Source organism: Lepidochelys olivacea (assembly GCF_965140295.1).
Source record: "Lepidochelys olivacea isolate rLepOli2 genome assembly, chromosome: 11".
In the NCBI taxonomy this organism is placed as follows: domain Eukaryota; kingdom Metazoa; phylum Chordata; order Testudines; family Cheloniidae; genus Lepidochelys; species Lepidochelys olivacea.
The window spans coordinates 51,244,914-51,259,743 of NC_140421.1; the positions used below are offsets into that span (position 1 = coordinate 51,244,914).

Below are 14,830 nucleotides of genomic sequence, written 5' to 3' on the forward strand. Positions count from 1 at the left end.
GAATATTCCTGGCTTTGCCTGGGAGTCCATTCAATTCCTTGTTTTGCCATTACCTCTTGTTTGATCTTGAACAATTCACTTAAGCCAGAACTTTCAAAACAGTTCCCCACCCACAATTTAGACTGGATTTCGAAAGAGCTCTTTTGAATTTGGCCCCACAGTATGATCCAAAGGCATTTGAAATCAAATGGAAAGACTCCTAATAACTTCAGTTTTGGATCAGGTCCTGAATCTCTCAGTGCCTCAATTGCCCTGTAAAATGAGATTTTCTTTCTCCTACCTTTTGTCTGTTTTGCCTATTGAGCTTTCCGTGAAATTCATGCAGGCATCCCCCTGCACTCATGTGAAACCTGACTTCAATAGGTCTCTGCACAGGTACAGCGGTCTTATTTCAGAATCAGGCCTTGATCAGGTGGTTAGTTTCTTGGGGCAGGAGCTGTCTTTTTCCGTCTGCATGTACAGCACCTAGTACAATGGTCCCCAATCTCAGTTGAGGTCGCTAGGCACTATTGTAATAATAATTAATGGCAATATACTGTGACATTACCTAGTGTACAATTTGAACTGTTGAACAGCTGTGTCCCCTCAGTTCTCCAATCTGGGGTGCCTTTTATACTACTTTGCTGTAAGAACATCCACTCCTGACCAGCTCACACACAGCCTCTAACATGTAAAACCACTCCTAACTGCACACTATTGAGGGCCACTAGCTAAGCACTCATGCACTAAACTGCAGAGGAACACCAGCATGCTCTCTAGTCCCAGATGTTCCCCCCAAAGTGTGTGTCTTGTACTGCTCAGTACCCTCCTGAACAATACAAGCTCATAGAAAGTCCATCATTTCATCAAAGGAAAATGGTAATGCCTTGTTATCCCAAGGGGATAATCCAAACACATTGGTTAAAATAAAATAAGATAAGTTTATTAACTACAGAAAGATAGATTGTAAGTGATTACAAGTGATGATGCATAAAAGTCAAACAGCATGCTAATGGCTAGCTTAAACTAACAGAATTCAAAGCAGAGGTTTTCTTCACCATACGCTGCTGTAAATTTCACAGGCTGGGGTTCCTTTCAGCCTGGGACCCCTTCCCTTTAGTTCAGTGTCCTTTAGGTATTCATTGATGTCATGAGCGGAGAGATGGGAGGAGGAGTACAGTCAAGTCTTTTCCTCTCCTCTTTATAATTCAATTTCTTGGGCTAGAAACATCCTTGCTGACTCATGGTGACATGCAGTCTGTTGTGGATGTGAAGTTTGAACTGTCCCTGTGGAGGAATGTAAATTTCTTGTTTACACATTTTCCCCTGCTAGAGAATGGCTGCTTAAGCAGGTGATAGCCCTTTAACTCCTGAGAAACTGATTTGGGCCTCCTTTTCTTAAACTTGGAGCATATTACAGCAATGATACACAGCAGAAACTTATAACTTCATATACAATGTTGATATGCATATTTTACCCCAACAATAATGTTCAGCAGATGATGATATTTCTAATACATCACAAGGCATACTTTGTAAAAATTTATCATAGTCTTGTAAAAGTGATGAACATAATAGTATAGAGCATCACATATACCAAGCCATGCTGCTCTAACTTATCTGAGTGAAAATTGAGAGAAGAATGCAAGATTTTGCTCTATATGTTTTTTTGTTAAAATAGAAAACAAGCCCACACTACTTGAATATTGTTTTTTAATGTCTATGTAAGAAATCAAGTCATGTTTCCTGCAAAATGGTGGTCTGTTTTCTAGGTATCTACCTTTGAGGGCTTGAAAAGTCTGGGAGTCCCTTTAACCACCTGTCAATGGAAATAGATGAGTTGGATTTATTTTTATTTTTTCTTAACTACTCTAAATTATTTTTGAATGAATCAGGCTTCTGGGAAGAAGATGGCAATTCAGTCAGTCTTGGCAGAAAAAGATAAGATCTTTTTGTATACTCATAATTTGTCTAGTTTTGTATTTAGTCAAAATTACTTCCTTGTAATTAGTTTAAACTGTCTGTACCTTCTCAATATAGAATGTTAGGACTGCAACAGACTTTTGTGATGCATGTAGCTAATGAAGTGTTCCAGCAATCTATTAAAGAGGAAATACTGTTCTCTCATTTATTATATATAAACATACACATGGAATGGAATGTACTGTTGTATGTGTCTCTCACTCCTATAGACACAGCTTTGTTACTATGTTGATTTGGGAAATCTGTCTATTTAGAGCTTATGAATTGTTTGATATTGGGGGCTCTTTATGTGTCTTTGTGTCAGACAGCTGACTCCATTGTCGATGTGGTTCTCTGTTGTCCTTCTACCTCCCTGTTGGACTGGAATTCCAAGGTGGAGTAGAACAGGGTTGTTAATAAAAGGTCACTAAACTCAGATGGCCCTCAGAAGCAATTTAGACTAAAAGCTCACTCCTATCCAGGAGAACTGGTTCATCAGAGGAGAGATTGCCTGATAATTAAATCAACTGGTAGGAGTCTGTGGTCTCCTGCTGTTGCTGATCAAGAGGTCACTGAGGAGGCTGGAAAATAATTGTTTTAACTCTAGCTCTTTGGCCATTTTCATCAGTTCAAGCTGAGGGGAGCTGTTGCGGGATCCTGATAAGGTAGAAGTGATCGCTACTTTCTGGAACACAGATGAATACCCTCCCACCCCTCATCTCAAGGACACCCAAATGGAAGGGTGAGCTGGAGAAGGGGGTATTAGGTTCAGGGTGTTTGTTTTCTAAATGATGTGTACTTTTTTCTGCTTTATCTTGCAAAAGTAAATGGTTTTTAGAATCCTGTACAAAGTCCAAATCTGTTTGCTTTCATTGTCACATGCCTCTGAACAGGTGAACTATGAACCAGAAGGCTCACACCTTTGGTGGGGTTCAGGGGTATATGCCAGAGCTGCTCATGAAGCAGAACTACGGTCTCAAGCTGAAGGTTCCCAGTGCCCAAAGTGGTGTTGGACACAAGGGCTTCACATGGAGTTCTTGCTTGTTCTTAGGGACAGTACCTAAACTCTGCCTGGCCCCAGAACGCTAAGAGCATGTAGGATTCAGCAGTTGGATCCCCTCACAGAAATCTGGTGAGCGTACAGCTTAGGGAGCTTGACCAGATCTGTGACAGTTAGCTAAAATTAACTTGGGCTGCCTGGATTCATTCTGGTCTCTGGTGTCATAGAGCTCCCTATTTGAAGGGACTGTTAACTGTGAAGGCCAGCCACTATCTCTTCATGGTTTAATCCTAGATATTGATAGCCATTGTGAACTTTAAGGCTGTTAATGGGCTAATCCTGTGCTCACTCCTCAGCAACTTCCTCTCTTAACCTGGCATGCTGTAGGATTCATAGTTTTTATTAACATTAATACACAAATATTTCATGTGAAGCAGTTAGGGTTGCTACACGCACAGAATGCTTTATGAAACCCCAGAAGCAAGGAAATGGAAAGATAAGCTGCTTAACAGTACTTGCCTCCACTTTTCCACCCACAAACACCATCTTAGCATTAGCACAACTACTACATATCACTATGCACTGTGGCTGTAAGCCTGCGTTCCTTTTATGCTTCTGTGAAGACCTCTATACCAAATTATTTCCCCCCAACATTATCTTTCAAGGTGCATACACCCAAGAGTTAGAATATTTTATGTTGTTATATTTCTGGAAGGTTGCACATAATATTACTCTGATTCTTAGAATTTAGAACCCCAAAATGGGGAGAAAGAAAGTGGGCTGCTTTCTGAAGCACAACTTTGACTCAGATTGTATATTTCTCTAGAGAGCCCAGAGGCCTGCAAACAGAACTAGTAAACTCCTGGAAAAATGAGAGCTTGTATTTCTAACACAGTCTTCCATATACTCAACCCAGCAATAGTTGTTGTGGGTGTTTTGTGCAGTATTTGGTTGTGGCAGGAGGGAATATAAAGTTCTCTGTTCAAAAGGGTATTTAGAGGGGGTAATGGAAGGCTGGCATCCTTAAGAACAGAAGAGTGTAGCTTCTGCAAGAAAAGTTTTTATGTGCACCCATCAGCCAATCAGGTTTGTGTGCTCCATGTCCAGTAGCTTAAAATTAACATAAATACGACTTTGAAAACAAAACAGAGTACCCATTGCTCCTGATCTCCTCAGAATCCTGCTCTCTACTCTATTTTGTAGAGACACAATATTGTAAAGAAATATCAATCAACAATGAAAAGCAGAATTACTCAAAGAAAAAGTAATCAGAGTCCAAATGCAAAAGCTTCCTATTAGAGAAGCTAAACAAAAGCTACATTTATAGTTTCCAAAAATTGTCCCTGGATGAAGCTTCATGAGAAGGAGGTAGCCAGATCATGAGGAAACGGGAACTTGTGCCTCATTTTTAAAACCACTTTAATATGCAGCCTAACTGTGGAGTCAAAATGGGTAACTCCAATAGATAAAATCATAGCCATTGCAAAATGGTGCCGGGGAGAGGGAATGTTCAGATTGCACAAGTGCAGTCCACTAATAACCTTAAACATCGGGGCAGTATCTTGAAAATGAATCCAGTAATGAAGAGGAAGTCAGTGGATGTGGTGAAGAACCTGTTCTATAGGCTCTGTTAGACATGTTCTGCTTTGGAGGGAGGAACCAAGTGATGGACTAATTATAGCTTCCACCTACCCTGCACCTTCATCCTCTGGTAGAGTGAGTTACAGTAGACCACCAGCACTGAGGTGGGATATACATGGATTTCTATGGCTAGGTCTGCCCCGAGGGAAAATCATGAAGCTTCCTTTTCAGTCAGAGATGAAGAAAAGGTTTTTAATAAGTTTTGTTATTCTGGTGTCCAGCATCAATGTGCCTTGTAGAACAGAAGATCACTTGTGGATATATGTCTCAAACAGAGTAAAGGCATAGTGTTTTTAAATACAACTTTTTAAAATGCCCCCCCCTTCTAATTGCCATCACATCAGTCTTTCCTGGATCAATTATGGACCAGCTGTCTCTATTCAGCTTCCAGTTTACTCAGTATACTGAGATAGCTGTGAGATACTTCATGCAGATGTTACTAATGATACACAGAACTCTTTGTCAGTGTATTCCTGACAGTGTAAGTCATGGCATCTCACAGTCTCCATTAGCAGCTTCAAATCAATGTTGAATAGGAAAGGTGAGAAGATATGGCCTGGTGGGACTACACAAATTAGGGCCTGCATGGAAGAGTAACTGTCCATCAAAACATTTCAGGATCTGCCAGGGAGTGACAAGCATAGCCAGGCTGAAGTAACTCTATCTACCACTGCCAGGTTTTACAAGTGGGTCAGCATTACTTTATGGTGGATGGTAGCTTGAGACTGAGTAGTGTCAGCAACCACATTCATGGTGATAAGGATGTTCTCTATCAGGGTAGCTACAGCTGTTTCTGTGCCATGACTCAGGCTGAAGTCCTGCTGGGGAGGATCTAGAAATTTAGTGGTGAGCAGATGTTCCTGGGCCCTGCTTGTTAACTATTCAGGTCTTACTGAGGAATGGGAAAGTAGAAACCAGGTGTTAGGGGGTTGGTTCATGTGAGTGATTCTTTTTTAATAGTAGTCCAGACTATTTCACGTTTCAAAGCAGTGGAAATAATGTCTTCCCTAAGGAAGGTGTTGATTGTCTCCCTCAGCAGTGGGCTAAGGTGTGCATTACTGGCTTTTGCTATTCAGCAGGGGCACAGGTCCATTTCACCAAGATTTTTCCATGTGGTTTCAGCAACTCTCTCTGGGTGAATTGGATGAAAATTTGTCAAAAATGATCAGATAATTGTTGCCTGCTGCACTGATATATTTCCCTCTTGATTTGAGAGGCTGTCACACATTTGATTAATGTTCCTCTGTGAAAGAAGTGAAGAGCTTCTGGAAGCAGGTGGTACTTGGCTCTGTGGTTGGTTGAGGAGAGGCAGGCTGCCTTTATATATGTGGAGGATGGGACTATATTTGGGCCTCACTGTCTGTAAGGTACTTTAGATACAAGCATGCAGGGTGCCAGTAGAAAGGCTAGGGTCAGGAAGATGAGAGGTTCATGTTTACACACGACACACTATGCAAATAGGGTTTTATTTTGGGGATTCTGGTTTGATCCCAACCCTAGTTTGGGAAACATCTGTCGCTGCATCTCCTTTCACATATGGCTTTAAAAGCAGTAAATAATAAAGCATACAAGGTAGCTTCTATGTTTCCCTATGGTTCCTGACCAACATAACTCCCTCATTTATTTCCCCTCTGAGTGTAACACTCCATTTCTAAAGTGCTGAGCTTAAATAGTCTCAGCTTCACCTAATTAGCTCACAATCCAGGAGTGTCTCTAAACTATTTCTGAAACTTGGAAAGCTCAAGCTGTTTTTCTGGCCTGGTGGATGCACCTAAGGCAGGGTGCTTCATGACTTCCCCTTAAAGACATGTACAACCTGTCAGTATTTATATAACAAATTATAAAACAATCAATTTGTAAGCAACTACAGGATAACAGTGTTATATGGAATTTGTCAAGAACAAATCATGCCAAATCAACTTCATTTTCTCCTTTGACAGGGTATGGGCCTAGTAGATGGGGAAGGGGAAGCTGCAGACATATCTTGATTTCAGGAAAGTTTTTGACAGTCCTACATGACAGTCTCATGAGCAAGCTAGGGAAATGTGCAGGTGTTATAGTAATTTCATCTAGACCACAGCTGTTGAAAGACCCTACCCAAAGAATAGTTATCAATGGTTTGCTGTCAAACAGGGAGGACAAATTAATACGGCCCTGCAGGGGTCTGTCCTTGGTCTGGTACTAGTCAATATTTTCATTAATGACTTGGATACTGGAGTAGAGAGTATGCTTATAAAATTTGCAGATGACCTTAAAATGGAAGGGGTTAAAGGCATTTTGGAGGACAGGATTAGAATTCTCAACAACCGTGACAAATTGGAGAATTGGTCTGAAATCAACAAGATGAAATTCATTAAAGATAAGTACAAAGGACATGACTTAGGAAAGGGGAAAAAAATCAAATATTAACTACACGATGGGAAATAACGGGTTAAGTGGTGGTGCTGCTGAAAAAGGTCTGGGGATTATAGTGGATCACAAATAGAATAAGAGTCAACAATGTGATGCAGTTTCAAAAAAGGCTAATATCATTCTGGGGTGTGTTAGCAGGAGTGTCACATGTAAGACACAGCAGGTAATTGTCCTGCTCTACATGGCACTAGTGATGCCTCCACTGGAGTACTGTGTCCAGTTCTGGGCACCACATTTCAGGAAAGATGTGGACAAATGGGAGAGTATGGCAAATACCCCTCTATCCCCAAATTTATCCACTGGCCAAGCAAGCAAATAATGATAAAACCCAGTTTTGTAGGATTCAAAAAATTAGACATTTATATGGATAATGAGAATATCCAGAAGTTTATATTAGATGGACTATTAAATGTAAGGAATGTAAACCCACATGTTCATGATATAAGCTGTATGAGTGCTGCTGTGCACAACTATGTTCAGAGGGCCAGCATAAGCCACCCATGTTATACAATGCAACCGTCTGCATTTTGTAAGTCTATGTTACTTAATATACACTAATATTGTACTAATCTACTTTTGAAATGGGCTAGTGTCAAGGATCATTAAAGAAAACTGTGGCATAATTAAGACACATTGTTTTCTTTTCTGTGCTCTTATTTTTTTAATATCTCCTTTTCACTCAAGCTGTTGCTACAGAATTAGATGTTGATGGAGTTTCTGACATGAACAATGATGAGTGGTGCATAATCTCAGTTAAAGATGAGAGCCTACTGCACAATGGGAAGAAGTCTTCCCAGTATAAATCTGGTACTTTAAAAGCCAAAGCTTCCACAACTGGGAGATAAAGAATAACTCAAAGTCCAAGTATGACATTCATTTACTTCCAAAGAGGTTTTAAAAAAATATTTATTTCTTTTTTCCCCTTTAAATACTCTGAAGTTTAAATGAAAACTCCGCAAATAGAGGATGGGCCAACTGATCTCCCTGTTCTCATTAAACAGTACTTCACTGTGCAGTTAGCCCCCATGAAATCAAAGGTGTTTTGTTTAGGAATTATTATTACAATTGTCAGATTTCAGAGTAACAGCTGTGTTAGTCTGTATTCGCAAAAAGAAAAGGAGTACTTGTGGTACACCTTAGAGACCAATTTATTTGAGCATAAGCTTTCGTGAGCTACAGCTCACTTCATCGGATGCATACTGTGGAAAATACAGAAGATGCTTTTATACACACAAACCATGAAAAAATGGGTGTTTATTACTACGAAAGGTTTTCTCTCCCCCCACCCCACTCTCCTGCTGGTAATAGCTTATGTAAAGTGATCACTCTCCTTACAACGTGTAAACACCCATTTTTTCATGGTTTGTGTGTATAAAAACATCTTCTGTATTTTCCACAGTATGCATCCAATGAAGTGAGCTGTAGCTCACGAAAGCTTATGCTCAAATAAATTGGTTAGTCTCTAAGGTGCCACAAGTACTCCTTTTCTTATTACAATTGTATGTCAAAGGTATGATGTGCTGTAAAAACTACAAGACTCTAGGCTTACCATGCTAATAAAGATGATGTTACATACTTCACCCAATTTCTCTCTTTAACATTAAATATAATCCACCTAGGCCTTGACCTGACATGATAGACCTATTTCTTTTGATCTAAGAGTTAATGATTCTATTCGGAGGGACTAAGGCTGGATCACTGCAGCGAGGTGGAGGAAAGGGGTTCTTCATGAGAACTCTCTCACAGCAATTTCTCTACATTATTCCACTGTTGGAGATGGGGTTTTCCTCCTATGCTAGACTGTGGGATCTGCCTTCAAACCCACGTGTCCTGGGGCATATAGGGAACACCCACAATGGGAGTGGAAGCCCCATATCATTGCTAGAGCTCTGTGACCCCAGAAGAAGGAGATTCTACCAAGAAAAGGGCTTGATGGAAAAGATAGCACAGGGCCAGGCTGTATTATTTTTTCTTAATAAAATCCAAGGAGTTATGGATGTCGCTCACACCCACCCATTCTTCCCAGATATGCCAAACGCCTACCTCCACCCATTCCATGGCATGAGTTATCAGACCATCAGAGAGGACTCTATGGGATGTAGGGAAAAGGAGGTGGCAGTGTTAGGGAGACAGATGAGCCCTACCTAGAAGCAAGAGAAAGAGAGATCTGCATATGGAGTCCCCTCTTCTGCACAGGCTAGATTTCTGACATTGGCCCTATGTAAGTGGGGAGACACTTAGATCTCAAGTACTGGTGCTTTTTGTCCCTAGAACTCACTGGGAAAGAAGTCAAAATAATTTATATCCTTCCTCCTCCTCCTCTCCACTGCCCACCTAGGTTAGTGGCTTGACATCTATAAACCAGGTCAGCAGCCTTGAGCAAATAGCTGAAGGAAATTTAGAAGATTGATCACTCTGTCATTGTATGATGGCAGCAAAAGGGAATCAGTGTTTTTATATAGCATCAAAGTGGACTGGATTTAACTGTGTAAAACAGGGAGAATTTAAATCTAGATCCAGATCATGGCTACCTAAGGTGTAAGGAAGAGTAAAACTAACCAAAGAGAGAGAAAGGAGTCTATCTTTCCTGATAGAATTGCCCTTTACAGGAATAACTGAATTTGTATTTGTCTCTTTTATGAGAGGTAACTTTTGTTAGAAATAAATAAATTTAAAAAAGCTTTGATCATTACTCTGCAAAAAGAAATGATAGAATTAATTTTTATAATGCCAACTGCATCATAAAGGAATTTTGAAATGGCTAAAGCCACTTCAGCTAAGCATACTCAGAAAATAAGGGCATTCCAGTTAATCCAGTAAGGTTATGGCAATCACCTTACCTGTCCATACATATGGTCCTCCTTAGATGTGTGTGTGGGGGGGGAGGGGCAGAAAGGGGGTTGGCTTTTTTGACTCATTCGTTGGCTTTGTTTCTAAGGGGACAAGGAAGGATAGATATGGATTCATTCCTGAAGCAAAAGTTCCCTTGATGAGCTTTCAGTAGGTGATATGGTGAAGGGGGAGCCAAGGAATTAGTTACATATTTTGTGCACTATATTATTAGAATGACCTTGGCACCTAATACAACCAGCTGTTTGGGGAGGAGCGGAAGGAAAATACAAGTTCACTTTACAACAATATTTATAGGAATATGACTTAGCATTATCATGGGGGCACAGTTATTGAAAAGTTAAAAGAAAAGGAGTACTTGTGGCACCTTAGAGACTAACCAATTTATTTGAGCATAAGCTTTCGTGAGCTACAGCTCACTTCATCGGATGCATGCTGTGGAAAGTGTAGAAGATCTTATTATATACACACAAAAAGCATGAAAAAATACCTCCTCCCACCGAGAGGAAGAGAGATCTTGTTCACCTGGTTAACTTAGTTTTACAGCTAGCCTGCAACAGCCTCACTAAAAGAGTCCCTAGCTGCAAGTTATTCTTTCTTCCTTGAGAAAGAGTGATGTTTATGATCTTATTGTGTTTTGCTTGGGACCATCTTTGTCTGTTGATCCCCAGTCACCAGGTCTGTGTTGTTTTTTGTCAAAGTTTTCAGATCCTCTGTTAATACTTTAATTCTGCTTTACATATGTGAACTCACTTCAAACATTGACTAGCAGCTCTTAAAAATAACAGGTCTGATTCTCCATTTCCCTCCCCCTAGTGTACATCAGTACAGAGTGGGTGGAAATCAGAATGGTATAATTTTGCCCTCACTTTGCACAGATGTAAAGGATCATCTTTGGGTCAAGGTAACAGAGAACCAGACTGTATTTCTTCCCCCCCGCCCCCCACCCCATGCTACTGTAACAATCTTTGTACAAGATATGCTTTGTAAAGTAGCACGTGAAAAATAATAACTGATCATTTATCTTCTTATATGATGTATGCCAGAAGATGTACAAAAAGTTATAAATATATACTGGAATTATGACTAAAGTGTGTTAGGGGGAGTTGGTAAACAGGTCTGTGTTAGACAAAGGAATGTGTATCTGATTCTCTGACCAGCCTGATTCTCTGACAAAGACAGTGAAGGTCCATATTTGCATATAAGCAGTAAACAAGCCCACCAAGACATCAGGGAGAGGAGATAACAGGAAACAGGACAATATGCATTTCATCAAAAAAGAAAGAAAGAAAAAGCATGGAGCTTCCTTCACCACCAGACTCCGTCACTTTCCTCACAGCTTGAATAAACTTTACTTTTGAGGGCATAGGCGGTGAGTTATATGGGCCCATGGTGCCTGTGCTCCACCAAAGTTTGGGCTAACCATGCTTTGTGGGGCCTCACGCTCCAGGCTGCCCTGGAACCCATGTCCCCCTGAAGCCTGCCCCCCCCCCCAAAAGCAGGGGGCCAAGGGCAATTGCCCCAGTGGCTGTGCTTGGACCTGTTCTGGGCACCACCAAAAATTATACAAACTTGGCGCTCATGTTTGAGGGGTAATCCAACCATTTCAAAGCTTTACTGGTCTATAAAGACTGGGGCTTGAACCTCAGATGATACGCAAATTGATTGTATGTACTATTATGTATTATAAGAGTGTATAGCGTGTGTTTTTTTCTGAAAGCTAATGACAAACTGGTGATTAATATCATTGTGACATGTATGTATTAACACTATGAGGAAATATGGATACCTAATGATATTATGTTTTAAAATCTGTGCCCAAACATGGAGAAACAGGTTCACATCCAGACTGGATAGAAGGCAGCTATTGACCTGTCTTGGATGTAAATTAAGCATGGTAGAATTGAAACAATGGAAGCCCTATTTATGTACATGGGATGGGAAATCCAGGGGAAGGGAAGAACAGCATAAGATCATCCTGCCTCTTGAAATAACATAACTTTGGAAGATATAACCAAGGACAGAGACCCATCTTTGGCATCCATCACAGGACAGACACAAGAGGGCAGAACTCTTGCAAGCTGAGAAAGATGGGTTTGAAGTCTCTGGTATCTAAATATAGGTGAAAGAAACCATCCTGAAAAAAGCCTGTACCTTGCTAGATTAAGTTTTAGATTTTTAGATGGGTATTTTCTCTTTTATTTGCTTATAGCCCTTACTAATTTTATCCCTTATACTTGAACTCACTTAAAATCCTATTTTCTTTTGTTTTGATTATTAGTCTAAACCACCGGTACTGTGTTTGAAATAAAGTGAATATTAATTCAGATAAAATGGCAAGCTAGTGGGTTTTGTGTCTTTAGAGGAACAAACAAATCTTATTATTTCTCTGAACTGTCCAGGAGAGGGCTGGACACTATATGGTTTGGGGAAAATTTTGGGACTGGGAGTGTGTTGCGGTTACCCTGCAAGGCTGGTGGAAGCCAGAGTGGGACTGTGGGGTTATAGACTGGCTGCTGGGGTCAGAGCTGCTGAATGAGAGCTATGTAGCATGCAGACACTCAGGGTGTGACCTGCACACTTGTAGGCTGGTTGTGAGTGTCCCAGGCTGGGACCTACAGCAGCAGAGCATTGATAGGCACCCCAGGTTTCCAGGCAAGTGGTGACACAACCCCTCACTGGTGTGGTTTTTCTCCCCTCCCCGCAAACACCATCTGACAGGCCCAGTGCTTTTGAATGAAATAAAAAAGGTATCCATTCCCTTTTGCTTAAAAATCAAAGTATATTAAATAGAGCTTGAATGTGTTTTATATTGTGATGGACAATGGGAAGCAAAACATTTACCCTCATCTGTGAGGGTCCAATTATAATTATGGATTTAGATGTATGTATATCTCATAGCCTTTCATAAAATCAAAACAAATCTTCAAAGCGCTATTTTGTTACTTTTCTTCCTTGACTTCACAAAAATGTAGCATTTCGGGGCAGGGGGAGGAAAATGATTAAATTATTCAAGTAATGGGCACTTGTGTCTGTGATCTGTTTAACTTCTGATGGTACAAATGATAGCTATAACTTTAGAAGTGAAAGTGAATTGTACACTCTTACCAAAGTGTTTTACAGTAGAACCTCAGAGTTATGAACACCAGAGTTATGAACTGACCAGTCATCCACACACCTCATTTAGAACCATAAGTACACAATCGGGCAGCAGCAGAGATGACAAAAGCAAATACAGTACAGCACTTTGTTAAACATAAGCTACTAAAAAAAGGGAAAGCAGCATTTTTCTTCTGCATAGTAAAGTTTCAAAGCTGTATTAAATCAATGTTCAGTTGTAAACTTTTGAAAGAACAACCATAATGTTTTGTTCAGAGCTATGAACATTTCAGAGTTATAAACAACCTCCATTCCTGAGGTGTTGTAACTCTGAGATTCTACTGTATATCTTTTAAAGTGTGCTAGCTTTAGAAATGCTGTGTAGGATCAGAAAAAAAGTGACAGGTGAAACTAAAAGAATGGAGAGTATTAAATTGTGTTCTTTAAAAAGCACGGTTCATTGAATTAGTTCAGATTATGGGATGAGGGAGAAGTGCTCGCACGTGGAGTGAAGTATAATTGGATAAACAAGGGGCAGTTTGGTCATTAGACTAGATATAAGTGATTTTTTGATGATAGACTAGAACACTTCCACTGGAATGTCTTTGCTTTTGCTATATTTGAAAGGCAAAGCCCTATCCATAATGAACAGGAAGCACATAGGAGTGTAGATGGAAGAGAAACTGGGCCAGCGGATAGAGTTGTTTCACCAGCACAAGACATGATGGCTCTGGGAGAGGATGGAGAGTGATGCATTGCCAATGCCAGACACATTTCTTCTTTGAAAATGAGGAGTTTGTACTTCTGCTTACCATGGTTTGCAGACCACAGTGGGTGTACTAGCCTATTGGAACCATGGTTATATTCCCTAACTGCAGATCACACTCAATTGGCAGACCACAGTCCCCGTGAGCATGGAAATCAGTCCTCCACTATGCCCCACTGAGTAATAGACAGAGATTCTACTTTGCTGTTTCCATGAGAGGAAGAGGGTTGCTTAAACTAGTTCAGCTAGTTGGGTGGTCAACAAAAGACATCCAGACCAAACTGTCAGACTGCAGAATGATGTGGCAGTTCATCAACAACACCCGGTGGATTCAGGCAGCTTGGTAAGGACATTCTGTAAATGGGTTAAACCATTCTCACATAGGCTTATTCTACCTTCCACCCCCATCTTTAAAAAGTAGCACCTCAGACCTATAGCAGTTTCCAGGTAATGAATGCTTTCTGTGTGTGCTATTAAAAGAATGGACATGTAAATTATGACGAGCAGTGGCCAACCAGCTGGGAGAAAGACAAATAAGAGGAATAAAATATGTAAGAGTTTAGAGAGGTTGACTCTTCAAAATGCTTTCCATGCAATCTAAACCTCAGACAGTTGACAAAAAGATTCCCCATTCACAAAGCAAGATTGCTGCTAGTCCTTCTACTCCGTATGTGATTTGGATAGGAAAAAATGAAGACGCTGTTTATATGTTCATTTTGCTCATGTTCAAATTTACAAATACTTTTTTTTCCCTCCTAAAATGAACTTGTTTACACAGGAAGCATGAATACCACTAAACAAAAATAAAACCAGGAAAACACAACCCAAAAATCAATAAAATGCCCTGATTTTAATGTGTGTTCATTTTGGACATCCTAGGAAGAATCTTTTTGGGGGAAAAGATTATTAGAGAAATGGGAAGGCTATAATATGAAGAGATTTTTTTTTAAAGGACTAATTAGGTTCGAGAGGATGCAAATGACAGGGGCTCTGACAGAGTTATATAAAATAATAAATGGCATAGGAATGGTGAGTCAGGCTCTCTTGCTCATCTTATTCATCATAATACATGAACAAAAGGATATTCTATTAAACAGAAAGGGAATACATTGAAAATTGAT

General features: G+C 40.2%; 1 long non-coding RNA gene across 2 annotated transcripts in view; it reads right to left on the reverse strand.

Annotated features, from left to right (window-relative positions):
- Positions 1 to 14,830, reverse strand: part of LOC311528137 — a 64,003-nt gene that overhangs the window by 27,798 nt on the left and 21,375 nt on the right. The window contains exon 3 of one of the 2 annotated variants that reach the window (XR_014713521.1): positions 959 to 1,266. The exons of the other annotated variant lie outside the window; for it this stretch is intronic. This is a non-coding gene — a long non-coding RNA (uncharacterized lncRNA). Of the gene's footprint in view, positions 1 to 958; positions 1,267 to 14,830 lie in introns of those variants that run through there. 2 annotated transcript variants of the gene reach the window in all.